A 25,688-nucleotide genomic window follows, 5' to 3' on the forward strand; every position below is an offset into this window, starting at 1 on the left:
GTTCATATTAAGTATAGATTTTTTATCACTTATTAGCTAAATTATAGCATATCATGGACAAAAGGTACTTAAAAGTGTTTGAATTATGTTTTCAGTCCAAAAGTGAAGCTCGGAAGCAAAAGGAAGCAGGAGAAGCGGTTGGGAGTTCAAGAATTGAACAAAGAAGAAAACTACCAAAAAAACAACACCTACTTGGCGAGTAGGGTCATCTACTCGGCAAGTCCGATCGAATATTCGAGAAGATAAAGACTTAAAGACTCAGAGACTTATCGCATACGGGGATTAAGAGATAGACTCGACAAGTCGGCAATGGACTCGACGAGTCGGTTCGCAACCTAGAATCCAATTCCGAAGGAGAGATTAGCTGCGACTGAAGAGCCATAAGAACCCTAGAGAACAAAGATACAACCTAGAATCCAATTCCGAAGGAGATTTGAGGCAAAATTTCATCATTCTACTTAATCTTTTGTTTTCCATTATGGCTAGATAATTAGAATTCGTTTATTTGCTGTTATTTACCTCAATCGTGAGCTAAAACTCTTAAACCTCTGTTTGGGGATACAAAATTGAGACTATGGTTTGATTATTGGTAGGATTAATTCAATGTTGGTGATTTTTGTTAGTTTTAGCTTGCTAAAGAACCTTGTGTGTGAATGATAATTAATTTTCTGTTAATAGGAAGGTAATTAAATAGTATAAACATATTTTGATTATCAACCTCATATGTTTATGTGACCACTTTATCATATGTCTACGATTAATGAACATGGAACTAGAATTAATAAGAAAATTAGGTAAATTCGTGTGTGAGCTTGTGTGATGACCATCAACAAGAAGTTAACTAAAGGGCCAAATTAGTTAACTATTGCAAGTCTAAATTAACCCGAATAATTAATCTAGTGAATTTAATTAAATTAGACAACTGATCACTGTTTGAGTTAGTTTGTTCACTAAGGGTTTATGTAGCGAATGTGAAACTAATCATTTGAGCCGGTAGCCAACAAAAGAGTTGATCCATTGCACTATTACCACAATATCAACCATAGGATCAATTGAGTTAAACTAAACAGAAGTCCTTCCCATTATTGAATCTAGTTAATTCTTTGTTTTTCTAGCTTTTAGATTAAGTGATAATTATTAAGTTTCTAGTCTTGTAAAACTAGAGAAAACCCCTATTTATTAATTAATTTAGATAAAATTAGCTTTTAGTTTTAATTTACCGTTCCCTGTGTTCGATACCCTATTTATTTAGCTATACCACAATTGATAGGTCCACTGCCTTTCTGTGTTTATTTTATAAAAGTAGGTTTAAAACTAAGTGAGTTTACACACATCACCCCCAAATTGGCTAAAGCATTTATTGAATTAGAATTTCCAAATTCACAGGGTAAAGTTAATCGACCCAGATCTCCCATCTTTATAGGCAATCCATCAATGATTGCAGCAAAACTAAATTCATTAAGAAGAATATTAGATGCTTTTGCTAACTCTTTGCAGTTCGTCATCACATCCTTAGCAAATTTAGGGAGTTTAGTCATAGATTTGAGGAATGGAGCATTGATAAAAAGGGATAGCACTTGTTCCATGAATTTATTTTGTTTCGACTCTAGAGGATTCTCGAGGGCTCGAGATAGAGATGGAAAAGGAGGCTGATATGGTTTTAAAAATGAGGAACTATCATTCTTCAGTGGCCACGACGTGGCATGCTCGCTACAGCGTGGGAACTGAGCAGATGAGTTTTTCTATTGTTGGCTCAAACCTTCCTTCTTTTGGTTGTGGATCGGGTTGTTTGTATAACATCCATAAATTTTATGCCAACTTTAAACTTTTTCCATCATAAATAAAACCCAATGGTATTGTTTACAGAAAATATTTTCAAATCATTATTCAATCAGACTGTCTCAAAATCCAGATCATAAGGATGAGGAGCGGTACGGTCACGCCTTTGCCTTGCCATGATCTCCTTAGGGATGTCAAAAAGTCTCGTGGGACCCCGTTCCCATGGGGGCTCCGTCCCGTTTGGGGGATTTGTTTTAAAATCGGGGGCGGGGATGGGGGCGGGGGCAAGGTTAACCCCCGTTTTAATTTCGGGGGTGGGGGTGGGGGTAGGCAATCCCGTCCCGAAATCCCCATGGGGACCCCGTTAATAAATTACACATATATTTACATATATTAATTATATAAATATGATAAACAATAACATGATTTTGAGCTTCCAAAATTCATCAAAAAACATGTTTTTAAGTTGTTAGCATAATTTTTTAAAATGCCATAACTTTTTTATTTTTAGCATATAAAATTCTGCTATAAATAATTATTTGTTATCTAAAAAATAGCTTCTTTTAGCCTAAAAAACAACTTCTTTTAGCCAAAAAAAAGTAGCCCAAAATCAATCGGGGGCGGGGGCGGGGGTAATAAAGGGGATTCAGGGGCGGAGTAGGGGGGTAGGAAGGCTGAACATTGCATGGGCGGGGGTGGGGGTGGGGGAACGGGAAAATTTCGGGGGCCGGGGCGGGAGATGCACTCCCCGCCCCGTTTGATCCCGTTGACATCCCTAGATCTCCTGAAGTACCTGAAACAATAACTGTAAACTGTAAGCCCGAGGGCTTAGTGAGCTACCCCCAAAATACCAATACCACACTGATAATATCGTATTAGTAATAAGCAATCAATCAACATGTATACTGGTCCATTGGCCTGACTGGTCCATCCTACAGGGCTTACAGTCTAACTGAATCTATATTGAGCCTTCGGCATGACTGGGACGCCACATGGGCCTACAGTCTCCCCGGACCGCTTATAGGGTATGTTGGCCATCAACACAAAGCATGACCGCCTCAACCTAACCAACGAGTAAATAATCATGTGCGCATAACTAATATATACTGGCATATACTAACATCAAATATATCTATCTTACTGATCATCAATCATAGCAATCCCTCATAACTAGAGCACCAACCCAGCAGGCCACTAACATACCAATCCCTAAGGATCATAAAAACATAACATACTGTCTATCCTGATTCCGATCTATCAGGTCATAATCTCATACATATTATATCATACCCATAACAACTAAAGGTCCGACCATGGTGCCTTAGACCCTTTTGATACAGTGAGGATAACTCACCTTGCAGATGTCGACTCGATAGATGAACTCCAACTCTCGGATCACTGCCAAAAACTCCACCACCTATTACCATAATATCATCATACCCATCAGTTCCCAACCTTTCAAGGTACTACATAAACCAACTAGTCAACCCTTGGTCAAAGGCAAATTCCTCAGTCCAGGTCAACAGTCCATGTTGACCCTTACTCGCCGAGTACCCTCGGCTACTCGCCGAGTGCCTTGAACTCTTGAAGTACTAGTCCACTCATCGAGTCATCGGAGTGACTCGTCGAGTTCCTTTGGTTTACGATCGAAATCTAAGTCCACTCGTTGAGTTTCCTTCTTGCAACTCGACGGTTACACATGCATACATAAATTGGGGAAACTTCAACCGACTCGCCGAGTTGTTCATACAACTCGTCGAGTTCTATGGCAATCTTCATCGGACTCGCCGAGTTGTTCATCCAACTCGTCAGGTCCATGCCCATCTTTATATGACTCGCCGAGTCGACCTTGCGACTCGCCGAGTTCCTTCAGTCCTTAAGCCATACAGACTCTTTTAAGCCATGTAATGGCTCCAAATTATAGATCCCAGCTCCTAAGGCATGCTTTTCACATAAAGTTGCAAACTTTACATGCACACATAGCTAAAAAGGCTCTAAATGTCAAATCCAAGCTCACAATGGGGTTTCATACTCAAGGAGAGCTTCATACGTGGTCAAACTCAGAGCTTTATGACTCTAGGACCGAAGAAGGGTCCATATCTGAAGTTACAACTTCAGATCTAGCTCATATCCCACAATATCATCACAATCAAATCATAAAAACCCTAGATCTCAACCAAATAAGGTCTACAAGGAAAAATGAGGTAAAGGTGGCGACTTGATACCTCCAAATGAAGCTAACTGAGGTAGATTTCTGTTTCCCACACTTTTCTTGCTCCTAGTCTCTTGCCCTCCAAGCTCTTCCTTTCCAAAAACCTTCTTTCTAAAGCTTAAGACACACAAGAATGAAGCACCACACGAATTAGGGTTTCTTTGAGCTCTCAAGGACTGCAAGGAGACCAAAGAAGGCTTAAGCCTCTTTAAATAAGGTGCAAAACCCCAGGATTTAGGGTTTCATCTGCCAGCTCCTACTCGTCGAGTCCCTTTATGGACTCGGCGAGTAGGTCAGTAAACACGCGATCCCACCCCGCTGCTACTCGACGAGTAGTGCAACCAGCTCGTCGAGTAGGACTTAAAACCAAAGAAATTATTATTTACATCAATACCTGAGAATCGGGGCATTACAATTCTCCCTACTTGACTACTTGCACTTCTTCATACGATTTTTCTACGATTTATGGCCATTTTTACAAAACAGCCTATCATTTCAAGAACAAATCCAGACCATTCTGTGAATATGGACATTTTAACCCAAGTTAAAGACTTCCAAAAATCATAATAAAAATTATGGATAAACTAGACACGTTTCTTGAACTCTCAAAATTTACGGATTCAGTTTTCGATTTCGTATGATTTTTCTATGATTGTTCTAAAGCAGTGCAGAAAGGTTAAAAACTAGTTAACAGCTTATAACTTTCATAACACTTTGTATTATGTTGAGCAAAGTGTATAACAATAAGTACTAACCGTTAAATGTAATTACTTGTTAGTTTATCGTTATAAACTAAAATTTAGTCATTCACGATAGGGGTTCTTCATTCATTTAAAAACACATTAATAAGCTATAATAAGCATAGTATATGGATTTTTACTACATGAGAAAAGTTTTACTCTCAAAACGAATGGGTTTTTCATATACTACCTAATACTAATAGTTTATGGACTCATAGCATTAACGTATTTCATAAAAGGAGTTCTTTTACAGTACTAACATTTTTGATAAACTATAATAGGTATGGTTTATGTTTCATTTACATTTCAAACTTATTTACCAAAGGTTTTCAGTTCAGTTCACGTAAATCTGTTAATGAATAAATTTGTGAGACATTCCCTTCGTGTTACCTTCATGGTAACAAAGTCAAAAGTCCTGTAAATTGTAACCAGAGTCTCTTGTAGGGAGAGCGTGATAGTTGTGTATAGATCTATATTGGGTCTGACAAACCCGCACCTGAGCTGCTTGCAACAGCTAGACCGGCAGGTCTAAGGTGACAAGTGTCATTTAACGTGTGACGCCTAAAGAACGTCGTATTAGGAGACCGTCTGAGTCTCAGCATGGTTAAAATAACTCACATGTGGTATTAACAAATCATAAGATTTACAGGTTCCACTTTTATATTAGTGAGTCATGTCGATTTAACTCACCAGAATTATTTTAAGTATGGAAAAATACTTGTACACTCTTATATCAAAAAGGGTTTTATGCCGATTTAAAAACCACATTTATATCTTTAAGTATGGAAAATACTTGTTTAGTTTTGGTCCTAGGATTTAGGAATACCTAACACTTATAAGGAAAATATTGGATTTTCTTTGGAAACATATTTTTGTTAAAACTACATTCATCTAGAATTGTTAGGCTTCGGCTATAATTGTTAAGTGTATATGTTAGAGTTATATAAGAATCTATTCATAATCAACTTAGAATTGGTGGGCCCGCCTTTCTTCCTGTTCCTTGTTTGGTTGTGGATCTAGGGCAGACCCATTATATTCGACGGTTTATTTAATTTAAATCTTATATAACTTATATACACTGAGTGATTATAGAAGGAATCTACAGGTCTTTCTAGGGTTCATTACCGCATAACATAGATGCTTTCATTTCACACTTAACAAAGAAAATATTGGGTTTTCTGGATACATACTTTGTCACTTTTACAAAGGAAACAGTTTCTTTCTAAAAAAACTCTTATGAACTCACCAAATTAATTGTTAACACTTTTTCAAAACTACTTGTATTCTCAGGAAATCAGTGAAACAGGAAAACCAACAGCATTTTGAGGATGGGACGATAAATCGTCAAACAGTTCATTTTGTCATCATAATGTAATTGATTTTGAAACATGTAAACTTACTATGATGTAACTTTTTTAATTATATTTATGATGGTTGTATTTACTTTGAGCATTATTATACTCGTTGTTGTGATACTATACATGAAGTCCTCCACCCCCGAACGTTTACGCCATCCTTGGTTTGGGGGTGTGACACATACTTCCCTCATGGGAATAGGAATCAAGTCTATCGGGAAGGATACCTCGAAAAACTCCAAATCGCATCCCCAGTAGAACGAAGAAGCAGAAACCCCGTGCTCGTTGGCGATCGACACTCGCAACGGACACTTTATCTCATCCACCGGCACACTAAACCCTCTACTGAAAGCCTGAGATACAAACAATCGACTCACCACCGAGTCAAATAATACCAAAGCAGGCAAAGAATTTACTAAAAACATGCCTAAACACAGGTACTGTCACAACTCGCATTTTGCTAGGAAATTCTATTCTCATGTAAACATCATCCATTGAAAAAGGCTATACTAAATATACTCTATTCTCATTCAAATACATCTCATATGTTCAACTAAGGGTTGGAAACCCTAGAAATTCCGGCTCAAATTCATTATGGACTAGGATTCTCTTATTGGGCCTAATGGACCAATAAACTTTCAAATCGACTATTTGGGCTCTACTTGGACCCACAATCATGAAACTAGATTGTTTTGGGCCATGTGGGCCTAAAATAATTCATTTTTATCTCTAATAGGCCTTGTTGGGCCATAAACTCCCTTTCTTTTATTCAAAAGGGGTCGTGAATCGTCCTTAAGCACAATGGGCCGAAAATTAATATTGGGGCTATGAAGTTCAATCAAAGCCAAGAAGTTGAGCCCAAAACCATTTTTCTTCATCCCATTAGACACATTTTTGGCCCAAGGTAAAAAAAAAAAAAAAAAAAAAAAAAGAGGGTAAATTGCATGGTGACACATCATTTTTACATGTAGGGTTCCCATGCTAAATACCCTCCATGCAAAAACTAATCTCATGCATCAAGACTTCTATCACTTCAAACCTCTCTTCTGTTTTCCCCTCTCTCCTTCTTAATCTCGGCCATAGGGCCCAAAAATCACCAACACACTTATTTTACTTACAAATCTCTTAAGGAAAGCTCACAAGAACACTCCTACACTCTCCTCTAAATTTTTGAGAATTAGAGGATACTTCAAGAAATTCTTATTCAAGATCATCAACTTTGGTAAGTTCCCACTTAGATCTATGATATAATTTCTTGCTCTCTTCAAAGATCTCCACTTACATCCATATATTTGTGGATTATGTTCATAGAACCATCCACATCTTCAAGATCTTTTGAAGGAAGTAAGCTAGGCCAAAAACAACATCATCATCTCATATCTTTTCATCAAAATCGAACCAAACCTCAAGGTGAGCTTCATACCCCCTATTTTTCGGTTTTTATGAGTTTTTTTTTTTTGGGGGGGGGGGAATACAAGCAAATGTGTAGATCTATGGGTATATGTATGCTTGGTGTGATTTCTATGTTTATATTCATGTTTTTATGAGATTGTGGTATTGGATCTAGTCAAAAATTACTTAAAACCGAGATTTACATTAGGTTGTATGAAAAAAATATAAAACATATTATTACACACAAATTATTTCTAGGAAAATGACTAAGTTGGTTAATATGAACATTTTTGGGCTCAAAATGTTAAAGACATAAAATTTAAGGGCCCAAAATGACAAAATATGAATTCTGATGGTTAAAATGAGACAAAATAGTTTTATTAAAGTATGTTCTGGAAATATACTCTCTTGAAGGATTAAAATGTAAAATTTCAAGCATAATGGGACAAAAATGAATTTTTCGGCCCAATAAAGCCCAATATGCGAGATTTTCAAATTTGAAGGGCTGAAACTGTACTTCTCTGTAAAACACGGGACTACTAGTGCTCCGAGTCCATTTCAAGGGTTAAAAATACTTTTCATATTTAAAAAGGACCAAAGATGCAAAAAATTTCTATTTTGGGCCAAAAGTGTAAAAGTTGCGAAAAATGAGGTTTCAACCGAGAAAACTTCATTTTGAGGGACTAAAACTGTTTTCCAAGCAAACTTGAGATGAAAAATACCTTTTCAACAAGTTTTAATACTAAAGAGTCAAGAAAAATGGTTTAAGGACTAAAATGGAAATTCTTTTATACAAAGGGTCAAAAGTGTAAATTATCCATAAGAAAGGGGCTGTAAAAAGTAATATTCTAATGTGTTAAACAATAAATCCATTATGATGAAATACTAGTACCACGACTACCGACGAAACATAATGCACCTTCAACACCAAAAATCGTTACTAAACGAATTGATTCGGTCTCGAATCAATAATAAATCAAAAATCTATACACGACGATACTACAATACACACGCTAACATTACGGGAAGTCAATACACACGCGGAAATTCACCAGACGTCGATACACCATCTTTGGGCCTGAAAGTATCAAATCGTGCTTGTTGGGCCTAGCTAGCCCAATGACATGATCTTTAGACCCGAAGGAAACTCGCTTACATGATATTGGGTCTTATACGACCTAATACCGTGTAAAAGGACTTTCAATAGCTCATGTGCTGTTAGGCCCCAAGGGTCCTTTGGTACTGCTAGCAAAGTCGAGACTTCACCAAACGAATTGATTCGGTTAATACACCTTCAACACCAAAATCGTTACCAAACGAATTCATTCGGTCTCGAATCAATAATGAATCAAAAATCTATACACGACGATACTACAATACAGACGCTGAAATTATGGGAAGTCAATACACACGCGGAAATTCACCAGACGTCGATACACCATCTTTGGGCCTAAAAGTATCAAATCGTGCTTGTTGGGCCTAGCTAGCCCAATGACATGATCTTTAGGCCCGAAGGAAACTCGCTTACATGATATTGGGTCTTATACGACCTAATACCGTGTAAAAGGACTTTCAATAGCTCATGTGCTGTTGGGCCCCAAGGGTCCTTTGGTACTGCTAGCAAAGTCGAGAATTCACCAATGCGAGTCGGGCCAAGGGCCTTTCGCATTCACGATAGCCTTGAACGACTTATGGAAATAGCGGGGGCTTCGCACCCTCTTTTCTCCTCGGTTGTGGGGCTATGAGAAGTTAGGGTGGTTAGATTAAGTGAATAGTATGGACGACGCCTAAGGGATCGTTTGTATAGTTGTAAACTAGTCATTTTCGTTAATGCGTGTTTATAACAATTCACAATCCATAATTAATCCAATGTCACCTGGAATTATCGAATACACACGTCACAACGGTATAACAAAATATAAAACACGTAATTCGAAGTATTAGGAAAACATCGGGTTTTCCTAGGGTTTTCAGTTCATACACCTACAAGATGTATACGAGGTCTAACAATTTTTTTTACATTTATAGAAACAAACAAGTATACTTACGGATCTTCACACTTTTTACACGATACTCTTTTCAGAAAATATCAGATTTTCTGGTGGTTTTCAAAACAATACAAAACATTATATTTCAAACATTACTTATGAACTCACCAACATTTCATATGTTGACGTTTTTCAAAATACTTGTATTCTCAGGTAACAGGTAAATCGAAGGGAAAAATGTACTCAGTGATGTCTTGTTGTTTGTTTAACTAGTATCGAACAATCTACTTTTTGGGAATGTAATGTTATGAAACAATGTACTAAATGTAAACACTACCAGTTGTACTATTTCAATGCATGGTGATGAATGATGTTATGTTTCATGTATATTCACTGTGATGGTATTCAATTGAGTCACAACAACCCTCGGACGTTTCCGCCATCTGGTTCGGGGGTGTGACAGGTTGGTACTAGAGCTCTGTTTATAGTGAACAAGCATATCTAGCCACACATTGATATGCAACTATAAACCAAAAGAGGGACTAACACAACTCTGAACAAAACAAGTAAAACATAACAATAAAACACCCTTGCTTGTATTAGGAACGAGAACCTAACACCGAACCAAACAAGATAATGCTAGTATCTCGGTTAATCCAGGACTGTTCTTAGTTGTATCAAGGAGCGGATGTAGCCTGATCAACTACATTCCCTCCAAGATACAACCATCACATGTCTTGAAGAAATCGTGATAGCTAGAGAACTTAAAAACATATCCCTTAATCTCCAAGAAGGGAACCTCAGCTAAATCTATGCAATAGACGTAGAGTTATAGGAGTAATTGGTATGCTAGTTGTTTCTAGTATTCATAGCCCTTCGTGCAAAACGCTATAGACGAGTATCATTAGCCAGGAAACCCTATCTCCCTAGTCATGGAATAGTCGGGTGGCTTGACTCAGAGAAAGAGCCACATGAGGAACACGAAGTGGAACTCGCAGGTGAACCCGCCGAGTCAATAAGTGGACCTCGAAGGGGAAGAGGCAGAGGGCAATGATGATGATGACTCGGATGTAGAATCCGATGAAATCAATCCTCCATGTAAAGTCAGAGTACCGACACATCGTGTGGGCCCCGGTGGCCCCATGCCCCCTTAGGCACACGATATTTGGAGATAGAGTCACCAGCAGGGGATACGACCACACTAAGGTAGGAACCGAGGTTTCTCCGACCATTAGCCATAGAGGACCAGCTGGCCGGGCCCTCCCATTCATGGTCCGACGCACCCGAGGTATTGCTAACCAAGCTCAGGACGCCCCAATCGAACGGAACAAATGCGGTTTGCTATTGAGAGATGAGAGGCAAACATTGGAAGTGAACGGAGACTCCCGAGCGAGACAGTTAGTGTGATAAGTACGACTATGAGATACCGAGCAACAAGTAGCTCGTCTCTGAGGTGCATCCACTTCATCAGCACCACCACCAGACACTTTCCGCCACAATTAGGATCAACCTTTTCTTTTCCCCCTCACTATCCGATATGACTCTTTCGTATACTAAGATGGTACTTAAGGATCTCGAAACCGAAACAATCCATATCCTCTGAGGGTAGACGTAACGATCGTGCCAAATCTATGATTACCTACTACCACCAATACATCATAGGGATGTAGATGGAAGCAGTAAGAATTATACAACAAGATGCAAGATTTATAGAGTACAACCAGGAATGACGATCATTACTTACGATCTGGATTATCAACGTGCATCAGGAAAATGCCATCCCGCAAGAATAACAAGCGAACCCGTGAGACACCGCTACTGCAGATGGACTCTACTACATTCCAAGCTGCTGTAACGACGGCAGTAACCGCTGCGATGGCGCAAATCAATGCAAACAACCCCAATGGAGGCGGGAATACCAGTGACAACTCCATCCAAAGGAACGAACATGGAAACCAACAAGTGACAACCTATCAAGGAACTCCAAACCCCGAGCATAAGAGCAGGAAGCTGAGGTCTGGAAGTAAGAGAAAGGGGCAACACACTCAAGGGTTCTCAAGGAAGCAACATATTGTTGCTATTCATGCGACCATGACCCCTATTATCCCAGCAACCAGGATACCATATGCTAGAAGCCTTCCAAAATGCAACCAGTGCAAATTCCATCATAATGGAGCCTGCCGGGAGATGCATTGTAACAAATGCAACCGAAAGAATCACACTGCCAAATTCTGTAGAACTTATCCATATCAGAATCTTCAGCCAAATGAAAATGACAACAATCGCAACAACCTTAACCATAACACCAATGATGAGATCAGTCACACCTGCTATGGGTGTGGAAGAACCGGTCACTTCAGGCGTAATTGCCCCAAGGATAACAACCAAGGAGCAGAAGGATCGGAAATGGTCCTGACCTTGGGTCAAGGCGTAGCAGTCCAAGACCTAACGGTTGTTATTGGTATGTTCCCACTTAACAATTCTTTCGCTTACCTCTTATTCAATAGTGAAGCTGAGCAAAGCTTCGTTAGTAACAAATTCTAGCACTTACTAAAACAACAATCGTAGAGGCTAAACTAATCCTTAACGGTGGAGATGATTAATGGGAAAAACCGAATCAACCAAAGATATTTATGTAGGGAAAACCTTAACACTAAACAATCATTCATTTCAATAGACTTGATGTCGGTAAATATTCGGAGTTTTGACGTGATAATCGGCATGGATGGGTTAAGCCCCCACCATGCTGATGTTATGTGTCGCGAGAAGGCCGTTTGCCTTCACCTTCCTAATCACGAAACTCTAGTAATCCATGGTGATAAACCTGGCGCCAATCCTCTTCCTATCTCGTGCATCAAGGAACAGAAGTGCCTACACCAGAAGAACTACGTTTTCCTCACTCATGTTGCGGACAAGACCAAAGAAGAGGTAGGCATACAAGGTATTCCAGTAGCATGTGATTTTCCGGATGTGTTTCCCGAAGAACTTTCGGGAATATCCCAGAGAGACAGGTCGAATTTCGAATCGACCTCATACCGGGAACCACATCAATTGCCAATGCACCCTATAGGTTGACTCCCGCCGAAAATTCACAAGTTATGCAGTCAACTGAGTAGAATTGTTGCGCAAAGGATTCATCGGATCAAGCTTCTCACCCTACAGAGCTCCGATCTTGTTCTTCAAGAAGACTGATCCTTCCGAAGGTACATCGATTTTAGGAAATTGAATAAACTCCCTATCAAAACTCGATACCCACTTCCTCGGACTGACGATCTACTTGGCCAGCTCCAAGGAGCTAGTTACTTCTTTAAAATAGAACTAAGAATCGGTTATCATCAACTTTGAGTCCGAGAAGGCAACATTTCAAAAACTGCCTTCCGAACTTGTCACGACCATTTCAAATTCATTGTGATACCCTTCGGTCTAACGAATGCTCCCACACTATTCATGGACCCTACGAACCAAGTTTTCTCAACCATTCCTAGTTAACCTTTTTATTATTTTCATCAATAACGTACTCGTCTGCCCACGAAGCGAGAACGAAACACTGTCAACACCTACTACCAGCCTTGAAAGCATCAAAGCCGGAGAATATCATGAAGAAAGCACTGCATGGATGGATAAAACTCTCGGAGTTGAAAGACGAAGCTTATAGGTACGCAAGTTGAATTGGGCATTATCTGGGTGCTCTTCGATAGGTTAACCCAAACTGCCTATTTCCTGCTAATACTGAAATCAAAGCATGACTTCAAGCATCGCGAGACCGACAAAAGAGCTATTCTGACAAGCGGCGTAAGCCATTAGGATGTCAAGTCGGGGATCACGTGTTGTTAAAGGAATCTCCCTGGAATGGAATGATTCGCTTTAGGAAACGAGAACTAAACCCATGATACATCGGACTGTTCGACATTCTTGCTCGGATCGGTCCAAAGACTTATAGGTTGCAGCTGCCTGTAGAGCTCAGCAACGTACACTCTATGTTCAGCATATTAAATCTGAAAAAGTGTCTATCAGGCAAAACTCTTATCATTCCTTTATAAGGGGATCGAAATAAACAAGAATCTCCTGTTCTTAGAAGAACTAGTCGAGGCATTGGATAGAAAAGTAAAGCATACAAAACAAAGCCTCATTCCGATTGTGAAGGTTCAATGGAACGCGAAATGTAAAGCGGAATTCACAAGTGAACACGAAGGCTAGATTAAGCAGAAGTACCCCCACGTATTCTTTCATCAATGAACCTATCTTTCAAAAGAATTACGGGACAAAATTCCCTCTAATGGGGGGATGATGTTACAACTGGCATTTTGCTAGGAAATTCTATTCTCATGTAAACATCATCCATTGAAAAAGGCTATACTTACTATACTCTATTCTTATTCAAATACATCTCATATGTTCAACTAAGGGTTGGAAACCCTAGAAATTTCGGCTCAAATTCATTATGGACTAGGATTCTCTTATTGGGCCTAATGGACCAATAAACTTTCAAATCGACTATTTGGGCTCTACTTGGACCCACAATCATGAAACTAGATTGTTTTGGGCCATGTGGGCCTAAAATAATTCATTTTTATCTCTAATAGGCCTTGTTGGGCCATAAACTCCATTTCTTTTATTCAAAAGGGGTCGTGAATCGTCCTTAAGCACAATGGGCCGAAAATTAATATTGGGGCTATGAAGTTCGATCAAAGCCAAGAAATTGAGCCCAAAACCATTTTTCTTCATCCCATTAGACCCATTTTCAGCCCAAGGTAGAAAGAAAGAGGGTAAATTTCATGATGACACATCATTTTTACATGTAGGGTTCCCATGCTAAATACCCTCCATGCAAAAACTAATCTCAAGCATCAAGACTTCTATCACTTCAAACCTCTCTTCTCTTTTCCCCTCTCTCCTTCTTAATCTCGACTATAGGGCCCAAAAATCACCAACACACTTATTTTACTTACAAATCTCTTAACGAAAGCTCACAAGAACACTCCTACACTCTCCTCTAAATTTTCGAGAATTAGAGGATACTTCAAGAAATTCTTATTCAAGATCATCAACTTTGGTAACTTCCCACTTAGATCTATGATATAATTTCTTGATCTCTTCAAAGATCTCCACTTACATCCATATATTTGTGGATTATGTTCTTAGAACCATCCACATCTTCAAGATCTTTTGAAGGAAGTGAGCTAGGCCAAAAACAACATCATCATCTCATATCTTTTCATCAAAATCGAACCAAACCTCAAGGTGAGCTTCATACCCCCTATTTTTCGGTTTTTATGAGTTTTTTTTTTTTTGGGGGGGGGGAATACAAGCAAATGTGTAGATCTATGTGTATATGTATGCTTGGTGTGATTTCTATGTTTATATTCATGTTTTTATGAGATTGTGGTGTTGGATCTAGTCAAAAAGTCCTTAAAGCCGGGATTTACATTAGGTTGTATGAAACAAATATAAAACATATTATTACACACAAATTATTTCTAGGAAAATGACTAAGTTGGTTAATATGAACATTTTTGGGCTAAAAACCCATTTTTGGGCTCAAAATGTTAAAGACATAAAATTTAAGGGCCCAAAATGACAAAATATGAATTCTGATGGTTGAAATGAGAGAAAACAGTTTTAATAAAGTATTTTCTGGAAATATACTCTCTTGAAGGATTAAAATGTAAAATTTCAAGCATAATGGGCCAAAAATGAATTTTTCGGCCCAATAAAGCCCAATATGCGAGATTTTCAAATTTGAAGGGCTGAAACTGTACTTCTCTATAAAACAGGGGACTACTAGTGCTCCAAGTCCATTTCAAGGGTTAAAAATACTTTTCATATTTAAAGAGGACCAAAGATGCAAAAAATTTCTATTTTGGGCCAAAAGTGTAAAAGTTGCGAAAAATGAGGTTTCAACCAAGAAAACTTCATTTTGAGGGACTAAAACTATTTTCCAAGCAAACTTGAGATGAAAAATACCTTTTCAACAAGTTTTAATACTAAAGTGTCAAGAAAAATGGTTTGAGGACTAAAATGGAAATTCTTTTATACAAAGGGTCAAAAGTGTAAATTATCCATAAGAAAGGGGCTGTAAAAAGTAATATTCTAATGTGTTAAACAATAAATCCATTATGATGAAATACTAGTACCACAACTACCGACGAAACGTAATGCACCTTCAACACCAAAAATCGTTACTAAACGAATTGATTCGGTCTCGAATCAATAATAAATCAAAAATATATACACGGCGATGCTACAATACACACGCTGACATTACGGGAAGTCAATACACACGGGGAAATTCACCAGACGTCGATACACCATCTTTGGGCTCGAAAGTATCAAATCGTGCTTGTTGGGCCTAGCTAGCCCAATGACATGATCTTTAGACCCGAAGGAAACTCGCTTACATGATATTGGGTCTTATACGACCTAATACCGTGTAAAAGGACTTTCAATAGCTCATGTGCTATTGGGCCCCAAGGGTCCTTTGGTACTGCTAGCAAAGTCGAGAATTCACCAAACGAATTGATTCGGTCAATACACCTTCAACACCAAAATCATTACCAAACGAATTGATTCGGTCTCGAATCAATAATGAATTAAAAATCTATACACGACGATACTACAATACACACGCTAAAATTACGGGAAGTCAATACACACGTGGAAATTCACCAGACGTCGATACACCATCTTTGGGCCCGAAAGTATCAAATCGTGCTTGTTGGGCCTAGCTAGCCCAATGACATGATCTTTTGGCCCGAAGGAAACTTGCTTACATGATATTGGGTCTTATACGACCTAATACCGTGTAAAAGGACTTTCAATAGCTCATGTGCTATTGGGCCCCAAGGGTCCTTTGGTACTGCTAGCAAAGTCGAGAATTCACCAATGCGAGTCGGGCCAAGGGCCTTTCGCATTCACGATAGCCTTGAACGACTTATGGAAATAGCGGGGGCTTCGCACCCTCTTTTCTCCACGGTTGTGGGGCTATGAGAAGTTAGGGTCGTTGGATTAAGTGAATAGTATGGACGACGCCTTAGGAAAACATCGGGTTTTCCTAGGGTTTTCAATTCATACACCTACAAGATGCATACCAGGTCTAACAATTTTTTTTACATTTATAGAAACAAACAAGTATACTTACGGATCTTCACACTTTTTACACGATACTCTTTTCAGAAAATATCGGATTTTCTGGTGGTTTTCAAAACAATACAAAACATTATATTTCAAACATTACTTATGAACTCACCAACATTTCATATGTTGACGTTTTTCAAAATACTTGTATTCTCAGGTAACAGGTAAATCGAAGGGAAAAATTTACTCAGTGATGTCTTGTTGTTTGTTTAACTAGTATCGAACAATCTACTTTTTGGGAATGTAATGTTATGAAACAATGTACTAAATGTAAACACTACCAGTTGTACTATTTCAATGCATGGTGATGAATGATGTTATGTTTCATGTATATTCACTGTGATGGTATTCAATTGAGTCACAACAGCCCTTGGACGTTTCCGTCGTCTTGTTCGGGGGTGTGACAGGTACAACCAATAAGCATAACACATATATAATAAGTAAAACAGAGAAATAGAAACATACCAACAACCACATCCGGTGCTGCCTTGGCCTCCTCGGCCGTAAGCTGGAAGGCGCGCCCCTGATCCTTCGGAGGCTCCACCTTGACTAGCCTCCCATCCCCAATCCTCAAAGTAGTCGATGTGGAACCCTGTGCTGGCTTGGCGGCGAGCTGCGGACAGTTGGTGTTCACGTGACCAACCTGATGACAATGGAAACAAATCCTCATATCTGCTGGAGGGGCGGACCGACGACAGTCTCTGGCATAATGCCCCTCCTTGACACATTTGTGGCAACCACCTCCCGCTCGACAAACCCTAGAATGACCCCGGCCACACTTCCCACAAGCGTGGCTCTGCTGACCCCCGGTCCGAGTATGAACGGTCTTAGACCGCTTAGGTGTCGACTGAGACTGTACCGGAACCTGACGTTGCTACCTCAACTGCAACTTAATCTCTAACCCACGCCGCCTCGCGGCTTCTTGAAGATCCATGAGGGTATCACAACGCCGTGTGACCACAAACTGTCGAATATCCGTCTTGAGCATACTCAGATAACGAGTCATCTGAGACTGCTCTGAACCAAACTTTGGGCAAAACATAGCCCTCTCCATGAATGTACGGGTAATCTCCATCAAAGACTCCCCGTCGTGCCTCAATGTCAAAAACTCCTGAGCCAGCCGCTCCCGCTCAACAAGTGGAATGTAGTGGGTGCGGAACATATCCCAAAACTGCTCCCAAGTAACAGCAGCTCGCTGGTCATCAGTGTACGACCCTGTCGTCAATCTCTACCATTCCTTTGCCCCGAGCGTCAGCAAGTTCAGGGAAAACCTGACCTTGTGGTTAGTCGAACATGAGCACGTGAAGAAACAGCCCTCCACGTCAGATAACCACCTCATATCCCTAATCAGATCCTGTATACCATAAACGTCGGGGGCTTCGTGTTACCGAAGTCCCGGTACTAGAAAGCCCTGTCGGCTCCTCCTCAAATCCCTGCCGTGGTTATAGCCGATGTGGCTGCAGCGGCTGCCGTCTTTGCTAGATCTGCATATCGCTCATCAAAGTACTCAACCATCGCGGTCTTAATCGACCCAAACATCTCCGGTCGCTACGCTCGGAAAGCCGCAGCGACCTCATCGTGCAGAATCTCCTGGATCCTGGCATCCAACTCCTCTGTCCCTATCTGAACCACGGGCTCAGGTGCTACCGACACCTCTGACCCTCCGTCTCCCAACCCTGACCCTGATTCGGATCCCGATCCTGATCTGGACCTAGCAGCAAAACGCCTCGTCACCACCATACTGAAAGATACATTCAATACATCAGATAAACAACATAATATCGGGAGACCAAAATCCACAAACCCTAGGGGTTGTGACTTCCTTGCTACGCGTATGGGTCCTGTGCTTTCAATAGTACGGGCCTATACTACCTTCCACACCTACCAATATTTGTCTCAAGTATCACCACAAAACCTTAACATTATCATCAACATAATATGTGCTCAACCCTTGCTCCTAGGGGAACATTGCCTATCTCGCAACTGATCTCATAGCTCCCCACAACTCACACATCCATGAAACTTCCATCAATCCCTGCAGTGCTAGTGCATGCCAGTCGCACACAAAACTGGACCCAATAGACTCTCGAATATCCAATCCTATCCAAAGACTGAATCAAACATTCTCAGGCTATAAGATCTTGATTAAGCACAATCGTGATGCCTACACTAACAACTATAGTAAGGATGTCAATTCCATATACAAGAAACCCTAGGCTAGTAGGCATCATGTAATTAGGCAAGTCTACCATGCGATTCTTGAAGATCCCTAGCCTAGCACTAGCATGTTGTTCTAACATATCATAATATCAAATAACTGTATGGTAATTTGGGGTTTACTTACAGCTCCGACTGATCGTACCCTCTGCATCCTCAATCCTTTACTTTGAAAATTATTTAAAAAAAAATATTTTCCGACCATTCCCTTGATTTGAGACTAGATTCATACAAGTATTCCTCCAATTTGCTCAAACCAAGGCTCTGATACCAACTTATAACATCCAAAAATTTTACACCAAATTTAAACTTTTCAATCATAAATAAAACCCAATGGTATTGTTTACAGAAAATGTTTTCAACTCATTATTCAATCAGAGTGTCCCAAAAGCCAGATCACAAGGATGAGGAGCGGTACGGTCATGCCTTCACCTTGGCATGATCTCCTGAAATACCTAAAACAATAACTGTAACTGTAAGCCCGAGGGCTTAGTGAGCTACCCCCAAAATACCAAAACCACACTAATAATACCATATCAGTAATAATCAATAAATCAACATGCATACTAGGCCATCGGCCTGACTGGTCTGTCGTACAGGGCCTACAGTCTAACTGAATCTATAACGATCCTTCGACAAGACTGGACCGCCATGTGGGCCTACAGTCTCCCCGGACCGCTCATAGGGTATGTTGGCCTTCAACACAAAGTAGGACCACCTTAACCCAACCAAAGGGCAAATAATCATGTGTGCATAACTAACATACACTGGCATATACATACATCAAATATATCTATCTTATCGATCATCAATCATAGCAATCCCTCATAACTAGAGCACCGACCCAGCAGGCCACTAACATACCAATCCCTAAGGATCATAAAAACATAACATACTGTCTATCCTGATTCCGATCTATCAGATCATAATATCATATATATCATATCATAACCATAACAACTAAAGGGCCGGCCTTGGTGCCTTATACCCATTTGATACAGTGAGCATAACTCACATTGCAGATGTCGACTCGGTAGATGAACTCCAACTCTCGGATCACTGCTAAAAACTCCATCACCTATTTCCATAATACCATCAGAACCATCAGTTCCCAACCTTTCATGGTACTCCATAAACCAACTAGTCAACCCTTGGTCAAAGTCAAAGTCCTCAATCAACCTTTCATGACTCGCCGAGTCCACCTTGCAACTCACCGAGTTCGTTCAGTCCTTAAGCCATACAGACTCTTTTAAGCCATGCAATGGCTCCAAATTACAGATCCAAGCTCCTAAGGCATGCTTTTCACATAAGTTTGCAAACTTTATATGCACGCATAGCTAAAAAGGCTCTAAATGTCAAATCCTAGCTCACAATGGGGTTTCATACTCAAGGAAAGCTTCATACATGGTCAAACTCAGAACTTTATGACTCTAGGACCCAAGAAGGGTCCATATCTGAAGTTACAACTTCAGATCTAGCTCATATCCCACAATATCATCACAATTAAATCATAAAAACCGTAGATCTCAACCAAATGAGGTCTAGAAGGAAAAATGAGGTAAAGGTGACGGCTTGATACCTCCAAATAAAGCTAACTGAGGTAGATTTCTGATTCCCACACCTTCCTTGCTCCTAGTCTCTTGCCCTCAAAGCTCTTCCTTTCCAAAAACCTTCTTTCTAAAGCTCAAGACACACAAGAATGAAGCACCACATGAATTAGGGTTTCTATGGGCTCTCAAGGACTGCAAAGAGGCCAAAGAAAGATTAAGCCTCTTTAAATAGGGTGCAAAACCCCGGGATTTAGGGTTTCATCTGCCAGCTCCTACTCATCGAGTCCCTTCATGGACTCGGCGAGTAGGTCACTAAACACGCGATCCAACCCTGCTGCTACTCGACGAGTAGTGCAACCAACTCGTCGAATAGGACTTAAAACCAAAGAAATTCTGATTTACATCAACACCTGAGAATCAAGGCATTACAGTTTGGTACTTGTTTCATACATCACAAATGCCTTATAATTTCCTTCCTTTTCAATTTATATCACCTTAACATGAGATTGTGGAATTTGATCAAGAATTTTGGGTGGCAATCGATTGTTTATGATTTTGGTCATTGACCCAATTGAGTCTCATTGTTCTTAATTACAGACTGTCGATTTCTTATCATAGTGTCAGTTGCGTCATGTCTCTTCTCAAAAACGGCTGCAAAGCGTGCGAGCATCGACTCGAACTTGGATTTATTTTCGGGCAGTGGTTGTTCTTTTTATAGAAGCCTCGACCTGTTTTCCTATACTTCTATTCCTTTTGCTTCTTGTATTCATCATAAGGAAACCACTCCTTAGATTTCCTACAATCCTCGTCGTACTAGTCCTTGATAGAGTAACATACTTAGGATTTTTTATTTCCATTTGCATCTAAATCACAATATTTGGTTAAGTGCGGCCCATTGCTATTATAACACCCTACTCGTATAGAATGTATAGACTGGTCCATTTTTGTCATTCACCGGTCCATGTTATCCAATTTATCCATTATCCCTGTCATGTTCTCATGTCCTCCGTCACCTTTACTTCTTGTAGCATCTTCTCGTGGGTTATAGTATTCTCTTTAGTGCTTCATGAATTCTTTAGTTAATTCTATGATTGTTGTTGTATTCTTCTTATTCATCAGCCCTTGAGAATCAAGAAGTTGCCTCATTGTAACATTCACCCCATCATATAAAATAAACACATCTTGTTGTACGTTCAAGTCATGTTGAGGATAATTTTTCAAAATTCCCTTGTATCTTTCACAAGTTTCGAATAAGGATTCATCGATTTTTTGTTGGAAGTTAGAAATCTCTTTTTAAGTTTGGATATCTTTGAAGGAGGACTAAATTGCTCAACGAAAACTTCATGAAGTTTGTGACAGGTTCTTATTGTTCCAGGAGCTAATGACTTTAACCATATATTTGCATCATGAGTAAACGTCTCGGAAGCATTCTTACTAAAACTACATCTCTTGAAACATTTGGAACATTGAAATAATTTGCAATGTCCGAAACTTCATCAATATGCTTGAAATCATCTTCATAATCTTTCCCGAAAACAGGTATATCTTTGAGCATGGAAATAATATGGCCCTTGAGCTCAAAACCCATTGTAGTCGGATTTCTGGGTGGAACTGTTGGATAAGGTGTCTATGTGCATAACTATTTCTGGTATGTACTTGACCCGACCCGACATGGTCCATTTGGGTTGCATCGCATCATGGATTTGGATAGACTAAATGAGAGATCTAACACTTGTGGTTTATTAATATATTATAAGTTCTAATAAATTAATAGTATTATTTAATTAGTATTGATCAAGAATTAATTTGGAATTAATTAAGTGATCAAAATATAACTAATTAAATATATGGGTTGATTATGTAAATCATCCATAACTTGTATAGTGGGCTAAAAGGCTCCATTGATTATCAAGTTGGGTTAAACCGATAGGATGCTCCATGGATGCTCTATGGGAGTTATAAACCCATGGGTCATGGAAATGAAAAGTCATGTCACATTAGGTTTTACATGGTGTAACCCTAGATGTGACACACTATATAAGCAACATTTTCTAAACCAAAATCGGCTACACTATGTTAAAAGAGGGCTAGGCCGATTTTTAGAGTGTTACACATTCTCTCAAAGTCATTCCAAATCATTTGGTGTTGTGTGAAGTATTTGAAGAATCACACTTGGGGTGCTAGGCTCTCAAGGTTTTCAAGGAATCAAATCAACTACAAGGTATGTAATTCTAGCCATTTTTTTAGATTAAAAGTTCCCCATGTATGCTAGATAGGTTTATAAACTTTTAAAATCATATTTTGCATGTATTTTAGACAAACATAGATCCAAGGTTTTCTAGGGTTGCATGTACACTTAGGGGTGTTAGGATGCTCAAATCCCATCAGTGGTATCAGAGTCTCGTCTTGCTTGTGAATACTTGATGCAAAATACTGTTGAAAATTAAATTTTTGTTGTCTGCATAGGGGAGTCGATGAGTCCATGGGCAGGACTCGACAAGTCCAAGTGAAAATGCAACCAACTCGGCGATTCATTTCCTGCACTCGACGAGTTGGCCATGCGGAATGTAGAAATTCGATTTGTGCTGCTGGAAATGGACTAGAAACATTTCCATAAACTATTTTGGTGTTATAAAACTTATTTTAGATGGTGTAATGGTTGTTCTAATCAACTTACAATGGCTAATATAAAAATTACATGATTATATGTGTTCATATGTTCTTGAAATTTCGATATGAATGTTCATGTTCTTATGAGTTCTTGATAGATCATAGAAATTACTTGTTTAATCATTAATTCATGATCTTTATGTGTTTTAATGGAGTCCATAACATGTCCTCAAGTTATGCATAACCAAAAGTCTCTTTGTGTTAAAAGCCATTAAAAGAACACATAACTCATAAGTTATGAATGTGAAAGGTTTTGTAAAGTTACAAAACTTGCCCTCAAGTTTTGGAACATGTAAAGTCACTTGATAAACTTCAGTTCCAACCCCTAGATTTTTAAAACTTAAAAACCAGCCCTTATACTTTATAATATTATAAGTTAATAATATATATATATATATATATATATATATATATATATATATATATATATATATAAGAGAAAGTCATCTTACCATTAGTAGGCCTCATTCACGAAGTCGGTCTATAAGGGGGGGGGGGGGGTATAAGGTTGCTACCTATAAAATGGCAGCTTAATGGGTGTCCACTCTCACCCACCGTTTCCTTGATCGGTGGAGGGTCGTTAGCCGAACGGGTAGGACAAGGACTTATAAATTCTCATTAAAAAGTATGATGAATATTATAAAGTAACTAAATGTTTTATTAAATTCCCAATCTTAGTTACTTTAGGAAAATGTGAATAAGGTGCTAATCCATGAAATTAAACTTTACACTTTGATTATGTCGTTAGTGGAGCGTGTGTGGTTAACCGGCACAATAACCTAGACTTAACAAGGTAGGTAAAGGGTGACTTAAAGTTTATCATAGTATCGGTGGAGCGTTTGTGGTTAACCAACACATCGATTGAGTGATAAACATTAAGGGTACCAAGTGATTTGCATGGTTACTTCACACCTCGTTTTGTGATCCTCGGTATCCCAGTCACAAAACTTGGAGGGCACACTCGAGATTGAAACATGCCTTTGAAAAACTTCATTAAATCTCATAAGAATCAAGGAATTTCTAAGAACCAATTAAAAACCTAATAGTTTATATTTCGTTTTTTTCTTGTGAAAATTTGTGAATCGTCATTCACCTACCTTTCAAATATGTTATAGCCTAGATTATGGCATACCTCTTCTAAGTTAGAATATATTGTGATTGAATCCTAGCCACAATATTACATTTGGGTGTTTTATTAAGGACTATCTTTATATCTAAACTAAACTTGTCCTCTTCTTTTAAGATGTCTTCCAACAACACTGATTATGGCTCAAACCCTACCGGCTCCTTTTCCTTCATGAACCTTTGTGGGAGGGTCATCTTTGATGGTTCCAACTTTATGGATTGGATCTGGAACATCAGGATGGTGACTCGCTACGAGGACAAGGAATATGTCCTCGATAAGGAGCTAAAGGAGATTAATGAGTCGACTGCTACTCCTCATGAGATTGTTGACTTCCGGACTCATGAAACAGCTGCCACCAAAGTGGCATGCATCATGATGGCCACCATCATAGCTCAACTCCAGAAGTCCTTTGAGGACTACTACCCTTTTGAGATACACCAAGATATGATGGAAAGATACCATCAGAGTGCTCGTAAAAAGCGGAATGAAATAATCTCCTCCATGATAACAACCAGGATGAAGGACGTAGAATCCGTCACGACCCACATGCAGAAAATGCAAAGGTATGTGAATCGTTTACTGAAGCTTAATGTGAACTTCCCCGAGGAGCTTGCAATATATATCACTTTGAACTCCTTACCCTCGTGTTATGATAATTTCTGCTTGAGATACCACATGACTAAGGAAGAAGTCCCACTTAGAAAACTTCAGGGACTACTAAAGACCGCAGAAACAGGTCTTAAAGGTAAGTCGGTTGTTAACACTCCTACTCCATCTCCAAAATCCGACGCTGTCTTGGCAATTGGGAAAGGTAGAGGGAAGAAGAGGAAGAGCTCTTCGAAGTGTACCAAGGCTAGGCCCCTTGATGGCTCTTCTTCAAGTGGAACCAAGAAAGGTTTCGTCACTCCTTCTTCAGATCCAAAAGAGGCTGAATGCATCTATTTTCATGAAAAGTCACACTGGAAGCGGAACTGCCCAAAGTACCAGCAAGATGTGAAGGATGCAAAAGTCAAACCCAACCATGCAGGTATTTACACTTTTCTATCTAATAACTCACCCTATTCTAACTCTTGGGTCCTTGATACCGGCTGAAGTATTCATATCTGTTCCGATTTGCAGGGACTATGAAGAAGTGAGAATATGGAGCATGGAAAGATAAAATTGATCATTGGAAATACGAAAGCTTCACCAGTCACCAAGATTGGAGTTTATTCTTTGCTGCTAAGTAGTGGGTTTATTTTAGATTTGAATAAATGTTGTTATTTGCCTGAAATGGCAAGAAATATTATTTCTTTTCATGCTTTGTACAAACAAGGGTTTACCTTTTCTTTTTATAATGAGAATGGTGGAATAAATGATTTCTTTAATAATGTTCTTTATTTTAAAGCATCACCTTGTGATGGTGTGTATGAAGCTGTATATGTTGTAGATAATCTAGGAAATAATGTGGTGTGTATTGATTCTTTGAGTAATAATAACTTGGATAAAGCATCATTATGGCATTGTAGTCTTGGACATGTGAGCA

The 25,688-nt window shown here is 39.2% G+C and overlaps 1 non-coding gene across 1 annotated transcript; it reads left to right on the plus strand.

The window, feature by feature from the left end:
• Positions 1 to 21,562: 21,562 nt before the first annotated feature.
• On the plus strand, positions 21,563 to 21,668 carry LOC145096644 (small nucleolar RNA R71). Its single transcript, XR_013704017.1, has one exon. It is a non-coding gene; the product is annotated as a small nucleolar RNA R71 (small nucleolar RNA).
• Positions 21,669 to 25,688: the final 4,020 nt, after the last annotated feature.

This window comes from Lactuca serriola, chromosome 3, assembly GCF_051521515.1.
Source record: "Lactuca serriola cultivar US96UC23 chromosome 3, Lser_US96UC23_V15, whole genome shotgun sequence".
In the NCBI taxonomy this organism is placed as follows: domain Eukaryota; kingdom Viridiplantae; phylum Streptophyta; class Magnoliopsida; order Asterales; family Asteraceae; genus Lactuca; species Lactuca serriola.